Genomic DNA, 20,631 nt, shown 5'->3' on the forward strand with positions numbered 1-20,631 from the left:
CTGCAGCACTAAATCACTATGCCATCAGGTCATTGCAGAGCTCAACAGGGCCTGTGTTCCACAGGTGCATCCAGGAGGTGATAGGTGCTCGCTCTGTGTGCCCACCCTCAGACTATATCACCTTCGACCTGTCGAGAGGGCTAGAGTACAAGACCAGGGATGTACTTTGGAGGCTGTATAAGGCTCTGGTCGGACCCCATTTGAAATATTGTGAGCAGTTTTGGGTCCCATATCTAAGGAAGGATGTGCTGGCCTTGGAAAGGGTCCAGAGGAGGTTTACAAGAATGATCCCTGGAATGAAAAGCTTGTCGTATGAGGAACAGTTGAGGACTCGGGGTCTGTACTTGTTGGAATTTAGAAGGATGAGAGAGGATCTTATTGAAACTTACAGGATACTGCGAGGCCTGGATAGAGTGGACGTGGAGAAGATGTTTCCACTTGTCGGAAAAACTAGAAGCAGAGGACACCATCTCAGACTGAAGGGACGATCCTTTAAAACAGAGATGAGGAGGAATTTCTTCAGCCAGAGGGTGGTGAATCTGTGGAACTCTTTGCCGCAGAAGGCTGTGGAGGCCAAATCACTGAGTGTCTTTAAAACAGAGAGAGATAGGTTTTTGATCAAAAGGGGATCAGGGGTTATGGGGAGTGTGGTAAACACCACTGGTAACACATTGCATGTATTACGGTAATGCCCATGTATTACAGGTACCATGGTAAATGCCTGCCTGCTGGCTCCTCCCAGCAGGCGGTGTATAAAAGTGTCTGCTCTCCTGCGCTGCTCCCATTCTGGTTCCAGCTACAGGAGGCACAACATCTTGTGCAATAAAGCCTCGATTGTTTCACCATTCTCGTCTCGTGGTAATTGACGGTACATCAGGGAGAAGGCAGGAGAATGGAGATGAGAAAAATATCAGCCATGATTGAATGGCGGAGGAGACTCGATGGGCCGAGTGGCCTAATTCTGCTCCTATGTCTTATGGTATTGTGGACCTGACCAGGCCCATCAAGATGCCCGGACTGCAGGTTTTTCCTCCCATCGCTGGGATGCCCCAGGTCCAGGGGGCGATCGATGACACGCATGTCACCCTGCGAGCACCTGGGCATCAGGGACTGCCCTAATTAATACGAAGGTGTTCCACTCCCTGAATGTTCAGATCATGTGTGATCACCACCTCAGGATCATGTACGTGTGCATGACAGCTACACCCTGGGGCACTCGGAGATCCCTGGCGTCTTCGAGGACTATCCCAGGATGACAGGTTCGTTCCTGGGGGACAACGGATACCCGCTGAGGTCATGGCTGTAAGCATCGGTGCGGAGGCCAGAGACCGAGGCAGAGACCCAATATAATGAGGTCCACGTTTCCACCCATGGTGTCATTGAGTGGTGCTCTAGATGTGGTTGCAATGTTGGATCGCTCTGGCGGGGCCCTACAGTACACCCAGTACAGGTTCTCCCGCTTTGTGGTGGCCTGCTAAGCCCTCCACAATCTGGCTCAGCAGTGGGGAGACATGCTGGAGGAGAAGGAGGAGGTGGAGGGACATGCGGCCTCATCTGAGGATGATGTGGCAGACCAGAAAGGGCTGCAGGATGTTCCAAGTAGAGCGGGAGGATACAGGAAAGGCGGCGGCGAGGGCCAACATTCCAGGAGGACCGGGAAGGCCCTCATCGACTCCAGATTTTGCCAAGGATGAGGCTGTGACCAAGAACAAGAAAAAAATCTAACAGGGAATTCCAGAGAAATGCCTTTACCCAGAGAGCGGTTAGAATTGGGAACGAGCTACCACAAGGAGTGGTTGAGGTGAGGTGAATAGCATAGATGCTTTTGAAAAGGGAAGCTAGATAACTACATGAAAGAGAAAGAAATGGAAAGTTGATTGGATTTGATCCAATCGAAGATGGCTAAGAGGAAGCTCACAGAGGGTCTAAACACCAGCATTCAGCAGATGGGCTGAATGGCCTGTTCTCTCTGCATATTTAATGCAATTAACGGCTAAGAAATTTCAAAATTTCAGGCATAAGGATCTTCCAGAATGAATTCCAGTTCATCAAAATTCCCTATGATTAAGATTTATCCCTGTTACATTTTTATCCAACCTTTTTGTGATTATGATTATATCCAAAGGAAAGTCCCAAAACATTATCCAATACAAATATATTACTTGGGTAAGTGAAGGTCACTAGTCTGCGAGCCTCTGCTAAACTCAAGCCAATCATCTGTCTCATGTAGAATCAAACGAAGCAAAAACAGACACAGTTCTCCAGTTCAATGGATCCTTATGCACAGCCCCCTTGTAGAGGCTGTATAAATAAGCACAAGAGCAGTATTCAGACAACAGATGGCAGGCAGCTTGGGTGTCATGTACGCTGCTTCTTTTTTGTTTCTACCAGTAAAAGTGGGAGGTGTTGGACAACAATATTTTTCAAATCTTTACATACAAGGACAGTGCTAAGTATCCTGACAGGGCTCATCGGGTGCAACTGAATGATGCTGGTTCAAAAGACTGTACTACAGAACAAGGTCAGGTTAGATTGGTCACAGCTGGGTCAAATTGCCAGGTTTCTATGCTCAACTTGAGGACAACTGTGCTGTCAATTTACGTCACCCAGCTGATGTGGTGCGGCTGACCAAATCAATTTCAAATAAGGCGGATAACAGCTATCCAGATTTGAAGATAGATCCTGGCGGTGAAAGTGTTGTAACACCCTGCGTTAGCTGAACTATTTTCATAGGGATGGTAGGCCCCTTTTTCTAGAGAGCCCCCCTGAACTGTTTGCGCCGCATTACTCTTGGTACTCTTGTCCTCGATACAAGAAAATAAAACCAGCAATGTTGAATGGAAAACCTTTATTCGAAAGAACATTATCAACTGCCCCCTCTCTGGACTCGTCCATGACCTTGCTAATGCCACCAACACACTACACTCTCAAAAGCTTTTGTTTCTAATTCCTCTGAGTTCTCAATCAAAGTGATCAAATTTAAATACAGGTGTTGCCAGTTGCTAAATAGTTCTCTCATTTGGTTATTGTAATTTAACAGGCTATACAGCAAAGTCCAACTAATTGAAATATGTAGCGAGCTTTTCCTCAGCTGATAATAGGATGCATTTATATAAATTATTCATATATATATATATGTAGATATATATATATATATAAATTAAACTTGCAGCCTTTGCGGCCAAGCAAGCTTGCATTAGTGGTATTGGTTGAAGACTCTGGGTATTCTCTATTACACCTGAATTGGAGGGAACACTGCCTAAATGTGAGATGGAACTTTTATAGCTGTCAAGCTGAGAATCCTTTGATCAGCAAGCCTGTCTCAGTCAGGAAGCAGGCTAATTGATGGTGAAAGCCAGCTAGTGACACAGGCAGCGAGCCGAGTGAGAACAGACTAATGAGAGTAGGAAGAAATCTATCATCTGTGCTGTCAGTAAAGAATTTTGTCAATTTTTGTGCAATCAGGTTATATTTTCAACATATATGCTCTATACTGTTTTGGCCTTTTAACATTGAGATTGGAAGATATTTATGGGGGGGGGGGGGGGGGGGGGGTTGCTGCAGCAGCTTCCAATTAATCTGTAATGCATTTACCTGTTCTTCTTTGTCAGTGTTTCATCCAAAGATTGCCCCCTGCTGACCCTTCCTTGTTTAAATTCCGCTCTCTAAAGACGAGAAGCTGTATCCTTTCTCTAGCATTCAATCAGTGGCCTCGAAGATTCCTACATAGCTCAAAAATCCAAGAGATGGTTAACAGCCCCAATGAGGATATCGGCTCCGCCTTGGTATTTTTTGACATGCCGTCCAGCTCATTTGAAACAAGGTTGACGCTCATTCGCAACGTGCTGGGTGCTGAAGGTATCAGTTAGCAGCAAGCAGCAATAACCAATGGTGAGAATGGCATCGGACATCAATCTTTATACCCACTGCAGAAAAACTACCCACAACACGGGACAATCCGAGCACGTCCCTCAGATTGATGGTTCAAAGTTCTCCATCGGGGGGTGGGGGGCATGGGTTCAAAACACAGACTGTCACTTTATAACCACCTAAAAATCAGAACTCACTCTCTTGTGACGTTTCGTTGAGGAGCACGATTAAAAGTAAATGGCAGCTAAGCAGTGAGGTGCAAAACCTGCACTTCAATTTGTAAAATTCTACCTCTGAGGTAGTCAAAATCTGAGCTACTAATACAGGTACGATATATCGACCCTTTAGTATTTCCATAATATTTCTGCACCAAACTTGCTGAAGATGAGGTGGCAGAAAGTTCATTAAGTGTTGCCAATTGGAAGGTAAGTAATAGGAATCCAATACTAAAAGAACAAGAAACCGGAGTCCTTGGAAATGTTTGGGTTTTGGTGGATGATGGGTTAGATGTTGGATATTACATGGCTCTGAAATTGCAATGTGAATGCTTATATGCAACATGAAATCTAGCTCTTTGCCTAATTCTTTTAAACAGTTTCCTGCACAAGTATCTCGCGGGTAATTTCAGGGCATACATATCGACTTGATTTTCAAAAAGCATTTGACAAATTTTCCAAATGGACACTTATTGTTAAAATGCATTATTTTATTGACCGAATAATAGGACACTGTGAAAAGCCCCCAGTCGCCACATTCCGGCGCCTGTTCGGGTACACAGGGGGAGAATTCAGAATGTCCAATTCACCTAACCTGCACATCTTTCGGGACGTGTGGGAGGAAACCGGAGCACCCGGAGGAAACCCACATAGACGCGGGGAGAAGGTGCAGACTCTGCACAGACAGTGACCCAAGCCGGGAATCGAACCTGGGACCCTGGAGCTGTGGATCAACAGTGCTACCCACTGTGCTACCGTGCCGCCCCATCTCCTGCCACTAATGGCACTAAAGAGTGTCAAATCCCTAGGACCAGATAGTTTTTATCTTAGGATTTTAAGGAAAGTAGTTGACAGCATTGCAGATGTCCTAAGTATAATATTTCAAGGTTTTCCCACTCCAAGGATCATTCCCTTGGATTGGAAAATTGCACATGTCACTCCGCTGTTTAAGAAAGATCAGAGAGGAAAAGTAGGAATTATAGGCCAGTTGGCCTAACATCTGCTTTCAGGAAATTGTTGGAGTCTGTAATTAAGGATAGAGTGACTGAACCCTGGAAAGTTTTCAGCTGATGAGGGAGGATTGGCAAGATTTTGGAACAATAAAACATGCCTGACAAAACCTGAATGAATGTGTTTAGTGGAAGAAAGTAGAAGAGAGGAGAATATCTATGGATTTATAAAGACTTCCAGAAGGCATTCAGTAAAGTCCCTCACATGAGAATGTTAACTGAAATTGAAGATGTTGGAAGTCTGGACAAATTATTGACCAGATTAGGAAATTCATAGAATCATAGAATTTACAGTGCAGAAGGAAATTAGCAGGAGACAGAGAGTAAGGATGATGGACAAGTATTCAAGCTGTTAGGATGTGACTAGTGGTATCTCTATACTTATTAGTGACTTAGATGATGGGATAGAGAGCCATATATTCTAGTTTGCCAATGACACAAAGATGGATGACATTGTAGGTCATGTAAGAGGAGCATAAAATTACAGAGACATAATGGGTAGATTAAGTGAGTGAACAAAACTGTGGCGAAAGCTTTTCAACGCAGGCAAGTGTGAGGCCACCTGCCTTCAGCCAAAAAGGATGTGTCCGGATACTTGTCAAACGGGTAAATGTTAGAGCATGGAGATCAAAATAGATTTGAAACTCCTGTTACATAAATTACTAAAATGTCATGGACATGTCCAGAATATAAGTAAAAGAACTGAAGGAATTTTACTTTTATATTTTCATAGCATTTACAGTGCAGAAGGAGGCCATTCGGCCCATCGAGTCTGCACCGGCTCTTGGAAAGAGCACCCTACCCAAGATCAACACCTCCACCCTATTCCTATAACCCAGTAACCCCACCCAACACTAAGGGCAATTTTGGAAACTAAGGGCAATTTATCATGGCCAATCCACCTCACCTGCACATCTTTGGACTGTGGGAGGAAACCGGAGCACTCGGAGGAAACCCACGCACACACGGGGAGGATGTGCAGACTCCGCACAGACAGTGACCCAAGCCGGAATCGAACCTGGGACCCTGGAGCTGTGAAGCAATTGTGCTATCCACAATGCTACCATGCTGCCCGTTAGAGGACTGGAATACAAGGGCCGAACAGCAGAGAAAGCTCTGGTTCTACCACACTCCAGGCACGATCCCCCCAAAAGGGGACAAAGTCCCCTAGCGGACGAGTTTAGCCGAGTGTTTCCCGGTACTGGCAGTTGCATAAGGGGCCTGAATGGGGATCGCACAGCCGAGGCCACACACAGCCCCGTTTTTCACAATGGGGAGCTCTGCTCACCGGAACTCCCCATCGTAGCAAGAGATCGGGATGCCATTTTTAAATGGCGTCCCAATCTCCGAGGCCCCCAAAACAATCCCCGACCCCCCCCCCCCCCCCCCCCCCACACACACACACACACACACACCGGGCAGCCCTGGCCTGCACATGCAAAAAATGCCAGCTTGGCACTTCGCAGTGCCAACCTGGTACCCTGGCAGTGTCCATGCCAACTAACAGTGCCACCTGCGTACCTTGGCAGTGCCAGGCTGGCACCCAGGTGGCACTGCCAGGGTACCAAGGTGGCACCACCCTGCCCAAAGGGCATGCAGCTGGGGGCCTCCAGTCTCCTGGCAGACCCCGACAAGTGCCGGTCCGTCTGGTCCCCGTTTGTGGGGATCAATACCAAACGGGGCTTGCCCGTGGTCTCCAAGGCAAAGGGGATAGATTCCAAAGCCTCAGGTACCTCGGGAATCTGCACATTCGAGTGAGGCTTAGTGCCTCGCTCTAATATGCAGACCTGATGAAAAGTGATTCCGGTAGGCAGAATTCATCTCGCAACGTCTCGCGGAATTGCATTGAATCTCACGGGCGGGTCTCTCAGCTTTCAACTCTGCTCCATGGCGAGCTGCTTTTTCAGGGCAGTGTAGCTGATGGATCATGCCCTCTATGTTCTGGGCACCACAGGATATAACCACAATGTGGATTCACTTGAATGAAAGCTAGACTCCAAGAGTAAAATTATAAGGCGATATTACACAAAGTAGGGTTGTATGTCTTGGAATTTAGGGGTGGAATTTTATGACCGATTCTGCTGGTGGATCTTCTGTTCCCCAAAAGGTCAATGGAATTTTGATTGGCCCGACCCTATGCCCCGCCATGCGGGGGCATAGCCTCAAAAAGACCCAGGCCTTTCGCAAGTGGAACTAGATAGCATTTCTAGTGGGTGGTGGAATCTCTATGTTCTGTGTCACGTTCTTTAAAATAACTGGCAGGGTTGTTATGGAAGTTATTTCTACTCAGAAAACGAGAAGTCGGGGCGGCAAGGCGGAGCAGGGGTTAGCACTGCTGCCTCACGACGTCGAGGACTCGGGTCACTGCCCATGTGGAGTTTGCACATTCTCCCCGTGTTTGCATGGGTCTCACCCTCACGACCCAAAGATGTGCAGGGTAGGTGAATTGGCCACGTTAAATTGCCCCTTAATTGGAAAAATATTTTTAAAATTTAAAGAAAGAAGAAAACGAGAGGCCGGTCATTGTAAATTAAGGACACTAAACTGAGAAATCACATAATGAATAGCACAATGAATGCAGATTGATTGATACATTCAGAAGAGAAATGGATAAATTCCTGGTTCAATGGGATAATAGAATATATTCTTGGGGACAAGAGATAAAGGAGCTGAAAAAACCTGATCGGATCCTAAACATAGATTTAAACAACAAAGGAATTGTGACTGTTAGTGAAATGCCCACAACTCATCTGGTTGAGTACAGTTGTTAAAACACTCGAGAAGCTCGGCACCATCCAGAAAGGAACAGTTTCCCTGTCACCGAACTGGCAGTTTTATTGAAAAGGGAGTTGCAGAGGATACTTGAGGATGAGGAACTTATGGGGTTAAAGTCAAAAAAGTAGATCAGTGGGACTAAGCACGGTTGCTTTCTCAAAGACCCTTCACAGGCATGATGGATATATGAGCTGTAGATTTCTACAAGTTTATGCTCACATGAAACATAACACAACAAAAGCAAAATACTGCGGATGCTGGAAGTCTGAAATAAAAACAGAAAATGTGGGGAATACTCAGCAGTTCAGACAACAAGATATTTTTTTTATTGGGTAATGTTGGAATTCAACCCCAAACTCCGCAATCCAACGGTCTGCATCTTTTCATCCTTTCGGAAAACCTATTGGGGGCATATCAGCAGAAACGCAATAATTTCCCATTTCTTGTGCTCAGGAAAGCGCTGCAATGTTCAACGTTATTTTCAGGCTGGTGTTAATGCAGCGCAAATTGTACATCGAAATCACAGAATCACCAAACATTTTGTGCCATTTCCCTGCCTTTTCCCCATCCCCCTTCACATTATTTCTATTATAGTAATCACCTATTACCTTCTCGAGTGCCTCATTTGAACCTGCCTCCATCACACTTCCAGGCAGCGCATTCCAGACCCAAACCACTCGCTGTGTGAAAAGTTTTTTTCTCCCATCACTCTTGCTTCTTTTTGCGAATCACCTTAAGTCTGTTGAGCGAAAGATAATACCCATTCCTTTCCAAGTCTTCAAGTATGGATCCTGTAGTAGGAAGAAGTTGTTATGAGGAAGCAAGAGAGATGATGGGCGAGATTCTGTGGTCTCCCAGAAGCGTGTTTCTCACGGCGGGAGGCGGTCCAACATTGGGATCTTCTGGTCTCGCCTCGGTCAATAGGATTTCATTGACTCAACCCCACACATCCAGGAAACCCGTAGCGAGGGTGTGCACTCAGCGGGACCGAAAGGTACCACTGTGTCAACAGCCCAAAGATCTTGCCCGTTATCTTTAAGGCTGCCTCCCTTTCCTATGTGTTTGTGCACTGCAGGAAATAGTGAGGTTACTGTTATTTCTATCAGCTGGCTGTCTGGAATTGGAACGTTTGATTAAGATGGACAAAAGGAAGTGATGTTTAGTTGGGTTAGCCTGCCTAGCACTAGTGAAACCAATGGTTGCATACGAGATGTATGTCAATGCTAGACCCATGTTGAAAATGTTGCACTCATCTCTCCAGCAGCTCGTTGAGGTATTTCCCTGGTTATCGAATGTACGCAGATCTCCCTAATGATTACAACTGCCAAAGACATAGAATTAAACATAATTACACCCGATGGAGAGTTACAGGCCATTTGGACCAACTGCTCTCTTTCCATGTTGATCATCCTTTGGCTAGATTACATATGTTTTGCAACAGCTGCCGATAGAGACATTAAACAGAAACATGAAGAAGTTTACAAGGAGATTGCTTGGTGATAATTTTCACCTCACCACATCCCTCCCTGTTAGTTTTTTTGAGTATTTGTTCTTCGGGGAGGTGCTCAACATATCTTGCATGTACAAATTCCTGTATTATTTCCTGGTTTAATATTAAATGGGCCCCGTTACCTAGTTTATAATCTCTTTGAAATGAATTAATTGATTAGGGATTCAAGTACTCCAATTACAATGCCATCTAGTGGGCAGAGTCTTTTAAAGTTCCTCATGGTCGCAACAACATTTAAACAGTGGAATTCAATACCAAAATTAAGTTAGCATGCTGCCTGCTAAATATCCCCTCCCACCAATTGCCACTCCACACAACACGTACAGCACCGATCATCTTTATGCCCAATCTTCCCAATCTCATTGCATGGATCGTCCCTCCATTTCTTATACTTTTTAAAAATTCATTTATGGGATGTGGGTGTCGCTGGTTAGGCCAACATTTATTGCCCATCCCTAGTTGCACTTCAGAAGGTGGTGGTGGATTTGTTATGTTGTAGGTGTAACATAAGCGGCTTCCTTGTGGTGCACTTGACAAAAGAAGGTTCAGACGTGGAGATAACTTCAACACGTTTATTAAACTATTTACACTTCTATTACTCGGGTTCGACACTACCGCTAATCCTACTATAGCTACCCAGACTGACTAACCAGTTGCTGCAATCCACGTGGTGGGTGTAAAATTGAATCAACCATGTGTCTCTACTCACTGACTGTCTCCACTGGAAAGAGGCAGATCATGTGTGTGGTGTCCTTTATATATTGGTTGGTGTAATGCCCTCCTGTGGTGGTGTCACCTCTGTGTGTATCGTGAATGTCCATTGGTCGTGTCCTATCTAACTGATCTATTTGCTGTGTGTGATGTCTCTTGTGCTCCCTCTAGTGTCTAGCTAGCCTATATGCATTTACATTGATGCACATCACCACAGTGGTGAGTTACATTCTTGAACCACTGCAGTCTTTGAGGTGTAAGTACACCCACTGTGCTGTTCGGGAGGGAGTTCCAGGATGTTGCCCCAGTGAAGGAACAACTGAGATATTTCCAAGTGAGGGTTGTGAGTGACTTGGAGGGGAACCTCCAGGTGGTGGGGTTCCCAGGTATCTGCTGCTCTTGTCCTTCTAGATGTTAGTCAGCGTGGGTTTGGAAGGTGCTGTCTAAGGAACCTTGGTGAGTTACTGCGGTGCATCTTGTAGATGGTACACACGGCTGCCACTGTTCGTCAGTGGTGGAAGGTTTGAATGTTTATGGAAGAGGGAACAATCAAGCGGGCTGCTTTGTCCTGGATGGTGTTGAGCTTCTTGAGTGCTCTTGGAGCTACCTTCATCCAGGCAAGTGGCGAGTATTCCATTACACTCCTGACTTGTGCCTTGGAGATGGCGGGCATGCTTTGAGGGGACAGAAGAGGAGTTACTCACTATATGATTCCTAGCCTTTGACCTGTCCTGGTAGCCACAGTATTAATGTGGCTAGTCCAGTTTAGTTTCTGATCAATGGTACCTCCCTGAATGTTAATTGTGGAGTATTCAGCGATGATAATGCCATTGAATGTCAAGGGGTAGTGATTAGATCCTCTCTGATAGGAGAATGTCATTGCCTGGCACTTGTGTGGCGCGAATGTTGACACCTCATTTTTCGGTGTGTCTAAGTTTTTTGATTTGATTTGATTTTTATTGTCACAAGTATTGGTATACAGTGAAAAGTAATGTTTCTTGCATGCTGTACAAACAATGCATACCGTACATAGGGAATGAAGGAGAGACTGCAGAATATAATGTTACAGTTATAGCAAGGTGTAGAGAAAAGATCAACTTAATACGAGGTAGGTCCATTCAAAAGTCTGATGACAGTATGGAATAAGCTGTTCTTGAGTCGGTTGGTACGTGACCTCCTGACGGAAGAAGGTGGTAGAGAGTTTGTCCAGGGTGTGTGGGGTCCTTAATTATGCTGGCTGCCTTTCCGAGGCAGCGGGAATTGTAGACAGAGTCGATGGATAGGAGGCTGGTTTGCGTGATGGACTGGGCTACATTCACGACCTTTTGTAGTTTCCTGCGGTCTTGGGCAGAGCAGGCTCCATGCCAAGCTGTGATACAACCAGAAAGAATGCTCTCTATGGTGCATCTGTAGAAGTTGGTGAGGGTCGTAGCTGACAAGCCAAATTTTCTTAGTCTTCTGAGAAAGTAGAGTCGTTGGTGGGCTTTCTTAACCATAGTGTCGGCATGGGGGGACCAGGACAGGTTGTTGGTCATCTGGACACCTAAAAACTTGAAGCTCTCGACCCTTTCTACTTCATTCCCATTGATGTAGACAGGGGCATGTTCTCCTCTACGCTTCCTGAAGTCGATGACAACTCCTTCGTTTTGTTGACATTGAGGGAGAGATTATTGTCGTCGCACCAGTTCACCAGATTCTCTATCTCATTCCTGTACTCTGTCTCATCATTGTTTGAAATCCGACCCACTACGGTGGTGTCATCAGCAAATTTAAAAATCGAGTTGGAGGGGAATTTGGCCACACAGTCATAGGGGTACAAGGAGTATAGTAGGGAGCTGAGGACACAGCCTTGTGGGGCACCGGTGTTGAGGATGATCGTGGAGGAGGTGTTGTTGCCTATCCTTACTGATTGTGGCCTGTGGGTTAGAAAGTTCAGGATCCAGTCACAGAGGGAGGAGCCAAGGCCAAGGCCACGGAGTTTGGAGTTGAGTTTCGTAGGAATGATGGTGTTGAAGGCTGAGCTATAGTCGATAAATAGGAGTCTGACATAGGTGTCTTTGTTATCTAGGTGTTCCAGGGTAGAGTGCAGGGCCATGGAGATGGTGACTGCTGTGGACCTGTTGCAGTGGATCAAGGCAATCCGGGAGGCTGGAGTTGATTCGTGCCATGACTAACCTTTCAAAGCACTTCATGATGATGGATGTCAGAGCCACTGGACAATAGTCATTAAGGCACGCTGCTTGGCTTTTTTTTGGTACAGGGATGATGGTCGTCTTCTTGAAGCAGATAGGGACCTCAGATTGTTGTAAAGAGAGGTTGAAGATGTCTGCGAATACTCCCGCCAGCTGCTCCGTATAAGACCTGAGTGCCCATCCGGGTACCCCATCCGAGCCAGTGGCTTTCCGTGGGTTGTCCTTCGAGAAGGCTGCTCTGACGTCTGCAATGGTGATCTCTGATACAAGTTCATCCGAGGCTTCTGGGATGGAGGGCTCGCTCTCGCTGACCTCTTCTTTATTGCTGCTGACACGCTCTCCTGCACTCTTCATTGAACCGGGGTTGATTCCCTGGCTGGGTGGTAATGGTAGAGTGGGGGATATGCCGGGCCAGGACGTTGCAGATTGGGGTTGATACAATTCTGCTGCTGTTGATGGCCCACAGCCTCATGGATGCCCAGTCTCGAGTTGCTACATCTGTTCGAAGTCTATCCCATTTAGCACGGTGGTAGTGCCACACAACATGTTGGAGGGTATCCTCAATGTGAAGACAGGACTTTGTCTCCACAAGGACTGTGCGGTGGTCACTTCTACCAATACTGTCGTGGACAGATGCATCTGCAGCAGGCAGATTGGTGAGGATGAGGTCAAGTATGTTTTTCCCACTTGTTGGTTCCCTCACCACCTGCTGCAGTCCCAATCTAGCAGCTGTGTCCTTTAGGACGCGGCCAGTTCGGTCCAGATCCCTTTAATATCCATCTCCTGCTTAGTTTGCATCCAACATCACTCCTGTATGCTTCATTTGCCTTTGCGAAAATATCAGTCACCCATCCAACTAGTATGTTTGCAATGTTTGTATGTTGGGAGGGTGATCCCAACTTATCTCACATTCTGAAACTGCTCCAGTCAGTAGAAGAATTGCAATTTGGAGGCAAAGAGGTGAAGGAAGGGAAATAATTCAAGGTCCATGGAGTAGGAGGAAGAAAGCAAATTTGTGGTTAACCCCCCCATATGTATGTTGCCACTATCTGCGTGCTCAGAACATACAATATCCATTTCTGTAAGGTCTAAAGTACATCAGTCCCCTCAACGTCAGTGAGTTCAGATTAGCAGTTAGCTGATGCCACACCCCCTCCACCAACCCATCTCAAAGTCTTTGCGTGACTTTCTGCCAGACATCAAGTTCTTGTCCTGACTCCCGTAAAACACTTTAAACTTCAACTGAGAGTCAGACCCAACCCTTTTAATCTAAAAGTAATACATATTTCCCCTTTCTCACTGATGGGCGGGGTCGCTTAACTGCGTTCTAAGAGGTTTCACTATTATGTCAAGATTTATCTGAGTGGATATCAGTCTTAACCTATGTGATTCTAGCGTTGTGCAACCTGTCAGTGTTTTATTCTGCTGTTTCTGTTATTTCTCCCCAAATTCTATCGACCAGTTTTCTTTAATCAGCAGGAAGTCCTCTCTGTGCAGTCAGTACCGATACGGTGTAACACACCACAAAGTATATTTTACCAGCTGCTTATGGAAAATGAAGTACAGATGAGTGCCGGTCACATAGCTAAATGTCAGCAAAAGCAAGTTTACTTTATGTAAGATTTCCCAATGGCCCAGTGGTTTGAAGAATCAGCTGGCTTTGTAAAGGGGCATTCAGGCCAGCGAGATCACTGGTCTCTCCTCTTGGCTAAATGAGCCCAGCTCCAGCTGTGCATCATAGTTCGTCATCACAGAGAATCGCTGCAGTGCAGAAGGAGGCCACTCAGCATATCACAACCCCCTGAAAGAGCTCCCTACAGAGGCCCAACCCCCCACCCCACTCCGTAACCCCCACGCATTGATCATAGCCAATCCGCCTAACCCGCACTTCATTGGACACTAAGGGGCAATTTAGCATGGCCAATCCGCCTATCCTCCACATCTTTGGACTGTGGGAGGAAACCGGAGCACCCGGAATTGAACCCCACTCTCTGGCGCTGTGACGCAGCAGTGCTAACCACTGTGCCACAATCAAAAATTAGTGGTGCAACCAATCACCTTTCTGTCTAATGTTCTTACAAATTGCAGCAGCATTCCTCAAGGGATGTAAAGAAAGAGCCTGAATTTATAATAATTACAATAATAATCTTTATTATTGTCACAAGTAGGCTTACATTAACACTGCAATGACATTGCTGTGAAATCCCCTAGTCACCACATTCCGGCACCTGTTCGGGTACACAGAGGGAGAATTCAGAATGTCCAATTCACCTATCAGCACATCTTTTGGGACTTGTGGGAGGAAACCGGAGCACCCGGAGGGAACCCATGCAGACACGAGGAGAACGTGCAGACTCCGCACAGACAGTGACCCAAGCCAGGAATCACACCCGGGTCCTTGCCGCTGTGAAGCAACAGTACTAACCACTATGCTACCGTGCTGCCCATATACAAAGAACAAAGAACAAAGAACAAAGAAATGTACAGCACAGGAACAGGCCCTTCGGCCCTCCAAGCCCGTGCCGACTATGCTGCCCGACTAAACTACAATCTTCTACATTTCCTGGGTCCGTATCCCTCTATTCCCATCCTATTCATGTATTTGTCTAGATGCCCCTTAAATGTCACTATCGTCCCTGCTTCCACCACCACCTCCGGTAGCCAGTTCCAGGCACCCACTACCCTCTGTGTAAAAAAAACTTGCCTCGTACATCTACTCTAAACCTTGCCCCTCTCACCTTAAACCTATGCCCCCTAGTAATTGACCCCTCTACCCTGGGGAAAAGCCTCTGACTATCCACTCTGTCTATGCCCCTCATAATTTTGTATACCTCTATCAGGTCTCCCCTCAACCTCCTTCGTTCCAGTGAGAACAAACCGAGTTTATTCAACCGCTCCTCATAGCTAATGCCCTCCATACCAGGCAACATTCTGGTAAATCTCTTCTGCACCCTCTCTAAAGCCTCCACATCCTTCTGGTAGTGTGGCGACCAGAATTGAACACTATACTCCAAGTGTGGCCTAACTAAGGTTCTATACAGCTGCAACATGACTTGCCAATTCTTATACTCAATTGCCAATTCTTATACTCAAGAATATATACTGCCAATGACACAGGGGCGAACCCCTCTGCTCATCTTGCATACCACCATGAGATCTTTTATGTCCATCTGGGAAGGCAGGCTGGGCTTCGGTTAGATTTGGTCCGTCAGTGTTCCTGATCGCTAACCAGTGACCACCCCCTCTCTCTATCTGTGTGAAGTGAAGGTGGGGGCAGGGTCACTTTTGGGGATGGTGACTCAAAAATCAATTAACCCGTTTAAACTCACTCTTCATCAGAATGGCCAAGTAATCCCCAAGATTGGTATCCCAATGAGAGACACCCCATTCAGGAAAGCGGAAGAGAATAAAGGCATTTGCTTCACTACAGTATTAGTACTGTAAACACCCTCAGGCAGAACATTAAAAACAAAAACCTTCGCAATTATTGAAGAAATAAACAAAGAGCCACACCTGCTTAAAGATTAACACATCCCAATGACATTTAATGAAGTGCGGAGAAAATGTCCTTGCAATATCTTTTTTAGAAATTTAAAGTACCCAAATCTTTTCTTTTCCCCAATTAAGGAGCAATTTAGCGTGGCCAATTCACCTACCCTGCACATCTTGGGGTTGTGGGGGGTGAGACCCACGCAGACACGGGGAGAATGTACAAACTCCACGCGGACAGTGACCCGGGACCAGGATCGAACCTGGGACCTCGGTGCCGTGAGGCAGCAGTGCTAACCACTGCGCCACCGTGCAGCCCCCGTCCTTGCAAAACGTTATTGAGCAATAAGACAACATCTAGGCTCTTCAATCCCCAGCAACAAAATATCTTTGACAGTTAAGAGGTGAGCAGTTTTATCCGTTCAGTTGCAACAGATGTTCACAAAGAAACTTCGCTGCAAGTGTCAGAAACTGAGCATTCGCTAACTCTACCCTGACGAAAACGATGCCTGTCACAGACTCAACCGTCACTCAATCCGACACACGGTGATCCAACAAGGCCTCGTCAAACTCGATAGATTCACAAATACATTTTCTGGAGCTGGACCAAAAAGAGTGACAGGTTGTTTTTAACTTCAGTTGAAAAAGAGAATGGGTGGGGTAGCTGTACTTCGAAATCTGTTGACGGAGGGGTGCCTGGTCTGGGCTGGGGTGTGGTAGGAAGGGGTGGACAGGGTGGTGTCTGGGTACTGAACGTACACAACATTTGTTCATGTTTTCTATTCTGGTATGGTGCTTTCATAGTCAGATCACAGGCAGCCACATCAAAATACAGGGGCTGTTGGAGTGAGATGAAACTGCTGGTCAGGACAAAACATTTATAGTCTAATGTTTGTCTCGTCTAGTTCCTTCGTGTGGAACACTTTTTTGGAGCAAAGCTATGTTTTCAATTGAGAGGTCCAGCAGTCTACTCTCAGGTTTTTTTCACCAATGTTGCTGTGATTCAAGCACGATGAGGAGCCCATTTAACCTCTGTCGGGCAACGTAGACTTGAGAGGGCAGGTGAAAGAGCAGCAAGTCAGCAGAATGGGAGGACTGGGATCCCATGTCCAACTCTCCGGCAGAGCTTTAAAGATATTCAATCATTAAAAAATATACGCAGCTAACATTTGCTCTGAAATGTGCCTTCAAGAACACCTCTGGACTTTCTGATCTTTGTTCAGAATCACAACACGACGTGAAAAGGATTATAGCTGTCGAACCACAGCGAGGAAAGAGCAAGTGACTGAATGGAAACAGAACAGATATAATTTAGATAAAAAGTCAGAACTATACCTCTCTGCCAACAAGTCAATATTACCATTGTCTCTATGAGTAATTTGTTGAGTATGTACCAGAACTGAAATCTGAAACTAGTTCAGAATAAAAGTGGCAAATGTTGGGTTGACTTGAAATAGCTAGATTGTCTCCCATGTGGATAATTTGAAGATCAGGGGCTGGATTCTCTGCACCCCAACGCCAAAATCGCGTTCGGCGATGGGAAGGAGAATCCGTTTTGGCGCACGAAATCGGGAGCGGCGCCGATTCTTCAAATCTCCGCCCCCCCCCGAAAATCGGCGTACTCGTGGAGTGCGCCACGCCGAGTGTCCACCCCCGATGCTCCGTTGCCGACTGGCCGAATTCCTGACGGCGTGGGACTCATGTGGTCCCAACGTCTATGATCCTCGCTTGCAAACTGACAATGTTGCAATGATCACTATGCTCAACTTACAGTTATATAGATCCTCTAACATAGAAGGCAGCCAAATCGCTGGCTTTGAAAGCAGACCAAGTCAGGCCAGCAGCACGGTTCAATTCCCGTAACAGCCTCCCCGAACAGGCGTCGGAATGTGGCGACTAGGGGCTTTTCACAGTAACTCCATTTGAAGCCTACTTGTGACCATAAGCGATTTTCATTTCACTTCAAGAACTTTCCAAAAGGGCGACATGGTAGCAAAGTGGTTAGCTCGTGGTTTCACAGCTCCAGGGTCCCAGGTTCGATTCCCGGCTAGGGTCACTGTCTGTGCGGAGTCTGCACGTTCTCCCCGTGTGTGCGTGGGTTTCCTCCGGGTGCTCCGGTTTCCTCCCACAGTCCAAAGATGAGCTGGTTATGTGGATTGGCCATGCTAAATTTCACTTAGTGTCCAAAATGGCTTAGGTGGGGTTACTGGGATAGTGTGGGATGGGGGTGTGGGGTTAGGTAGGGTGCTGTTTCCAAGGGCCGGTGCAGATGCGAGGGGCAGAATGGCCTCCTTCTGCACTGTAAATTCTATCATTCTATGAAAGCAACTTCACAGAGGTACAGTTTTTTTTTTAATGGGTGTGCGACCTGATAAGTAGATAATAAAAAAGATACCGAAAAGCTTAATAAAAGTGATGAGTTTTAGATGAGAGTTTTAACGGACGTGTTGGCGAAGCAAAGGAGTTTAGGGAAGAAATTCCAGAACTTAGATTCTAGCCGGTGATCTGCATAACTGCAAAGGGTACAGCGGAAGATGAAGGAGGGCACAATTGACCAAAGTCAGGACTGAGAGATCAGGGGTAGTGGTTGTACGGTTGGATTATGTTACGGAATTAAAGAAGGGTGAGGCCAGAAATGAATTCAAGTATAAAGATGAGAGTGTGAATTGGAGGTGTTAGGAAAGAAAGAGACTGGCTAAGAGGCCAATGGGACTTGATGCAGGATAGGATGCATGCAGCAATGCTTTTGGTGAGCTGAAGCGTACGAAAGATGGGGGATGCATGGGATAACAGCCAGCAAAACAATTAATTTGTCATCTGACCCATGCAGATGAGGATTTCATAGAATTTACAGTGCAGAAGGAGGCCATTCAGCCCATCGAATCTGCACCGGCTCTTGGAAAGAGCACCCTCCCCAAGCCCACACCTCCACCCTATCCCCATAACCCAGTAACCCCATCCAACACTAAGGGCAATTTTGGACACTCAGGGCAATTTAGCATGGCCAATCCACCTAACCTGCACATCTTGGGACTGTGGGAGGAAACCGGAGCACTCAGAGGAAACCTACACAGACTCCCCACAGACAGTGACCTAAAGCGGGAATCGAACCTGGGTCCCTGGCGCTGTGAAGCAACAGTGCTAACCACTGTGCTACAAAGGAGAGTGATGGGTTATGGCAGGTAGGCAAAGCAAAGCTAGCGCCATTAGCTGATGGTACAAGGACTAGGGAACATTGATTTAAGGTTTGGCGCAAGGGGGAAATGTGAGAAAGAACCTTTTTCCGCAGCAAGTGGGAATGACCTGGAACTTGCTGTCCATGGGGGCGGTGGAAGAGGAGATGATTAATAATTTCAAAAAGGAAAGTTGATGGGTTTTTGAGGGAGATAAAGTTGAAAAACTACAGGGATTGAATGGGGACATGGGACTCCAGGGAGATACATTTCCAAGACTACAGGACTAGAGCAGGGCGTGGGATTGTTCCACAAAGAGCCAGAATGGATTTGATGGACCAAATAGCTTCCTTCTGTGTTACAATTACTCTGTGAGATTTTGACCTCAAGGAATTTAAAGAAAAAAAAAAGAGGGGTTGGTTATGGTGTAGCCGATTTCAATGAAATGCAAGATACTTAGTGTTGCTGAACCAGCATATAACAAGATTCATAACAAGGACAATTTGTTGGTTGCTTTTAGTTTTTCACATCTGGGATCTGACTAAAGCTCCTCACCAAATGAAAGGAACGCTACTCTTTCTCAGCTAGTCTAATCAGTAACTAAAGCCAATTTTCACAGTATGACACTCTTAACGCAATTTACCCCAAACTCTGCTGTAAGGATAACTTGCCATGTTCTCTTAAGACAGCAGCACCAATTTGTATTGAGGTAGCTGGTTAAAAAGAAGTGTCGCAAGGCATTTCACAGCAACGCTGTCAGACAAAACTTGACACTGATCCACAAGTAGATATTGGGACAGGTGACTAAAAGCTTGGTCAAAAGCAATAACTCCAAGGAGGAGAGAGAGCAAGAGACTTGAAGAAGTTTAGGGAGTGAATTTCAAAGTTTAGGGCCAAGATGAGTGAAAGCCCGTTGCCAGTGGTAGAGCTCTGAAAATCAAGGGTGCATGGAAGCCCAGAATTGAAGTAGCACAGAGACCTTGAATGGGTTGTAGGGTGGAAGGAGATTACAGAGACAGGGAGAGGTAAGGTCATAGAGGGACTTGACCACAAGAATGAGAACATCAAAACTGAGGAGACGAAATGCAGAGTTTTAGTTAAACTTTGGATGTACACTTTTTGTTTAACAGAATTCAGACAACTCGAGACACACTGACCTTCTGCCGCCGCCTAAGCTGCTGAATATAAACAGTGGGGCCTACAGCGAATCTCTGGCATGGGAAACTCACGCAAATGTGGGTTTTTTGAATCTTCAGTCAAGAGATGGCTGCCTTTGGTAATAGTCTCCCTACCTTCAGGCAGCGGAGAGCATTGGACCTGCGAGGGACACACTTTTGGGACAGAGGATAAAAGAGAGCGCAGGGCTCGAGGCCTTCACCTACCTTCAGGCAGTAGGGTGCATCGGACCTGCGGCCACTGTTCAGGCAGCACGCTGAGTTTGAAAAATATCCAAGATGTCACAGGAAAGCGGCAAGCTGATGGGTTGGTGAGTAACTGATATTAGGTATGCGTTTAAGTAGCTGAAGCTAAAAAAAAGTATTATTCATTGGGAAAAGTATCACTTCTCGATTTGTTCTAGTCTAAGGTGTAAATGTTTACTTTTAAGGCATGTCAGGGGAGGACAGCCGAGTAGAATGGGTGGCCTGTCACATGTGGGGAGTATTGGATCGTCCCAGTGTCAAAGAT

General features: G+C 46.2%; 1 long non-coding RNA gene across 1 annotated transcript in view; it reads left to right on the forward strand.

The window, feature by feature from the left end:
• Positions 1-20,425, forward strand: part of LOC140393505 (uncharacterized) — a 174,066-nt gene extending 153,641 nt beyond the window's left edge. Inside the window, exon 3 of the long non-coding RNA XR_011935633.1 lies at positions 20,076-20,425. This is a non-coding gene — a long non-coding RNA (uncharacterized lncRNA). The remainder of the gene's footprint in view (positions 1-20,075) is intronic.
• Positions 20,426-20,631: the final 206 nt, after the last annotated feature.

Source organism: Scyliorhinus torazame, chromosome 17, assembly GCF_047496885.1.
Source record: "Scyliorhinus torazame isolate Kashiwa2021f chromosome 17, sScyTor2.1, whole genome shotgun sequence".
In the NCBI taxonomy this organism is placed as follows: Eukaryota; Metazoa; Chordata; class Chondrichthyes; order Carcharhiniformes; family Scyliorhinidae; genus Scyliorhinus; species Scyliorhinus torazame.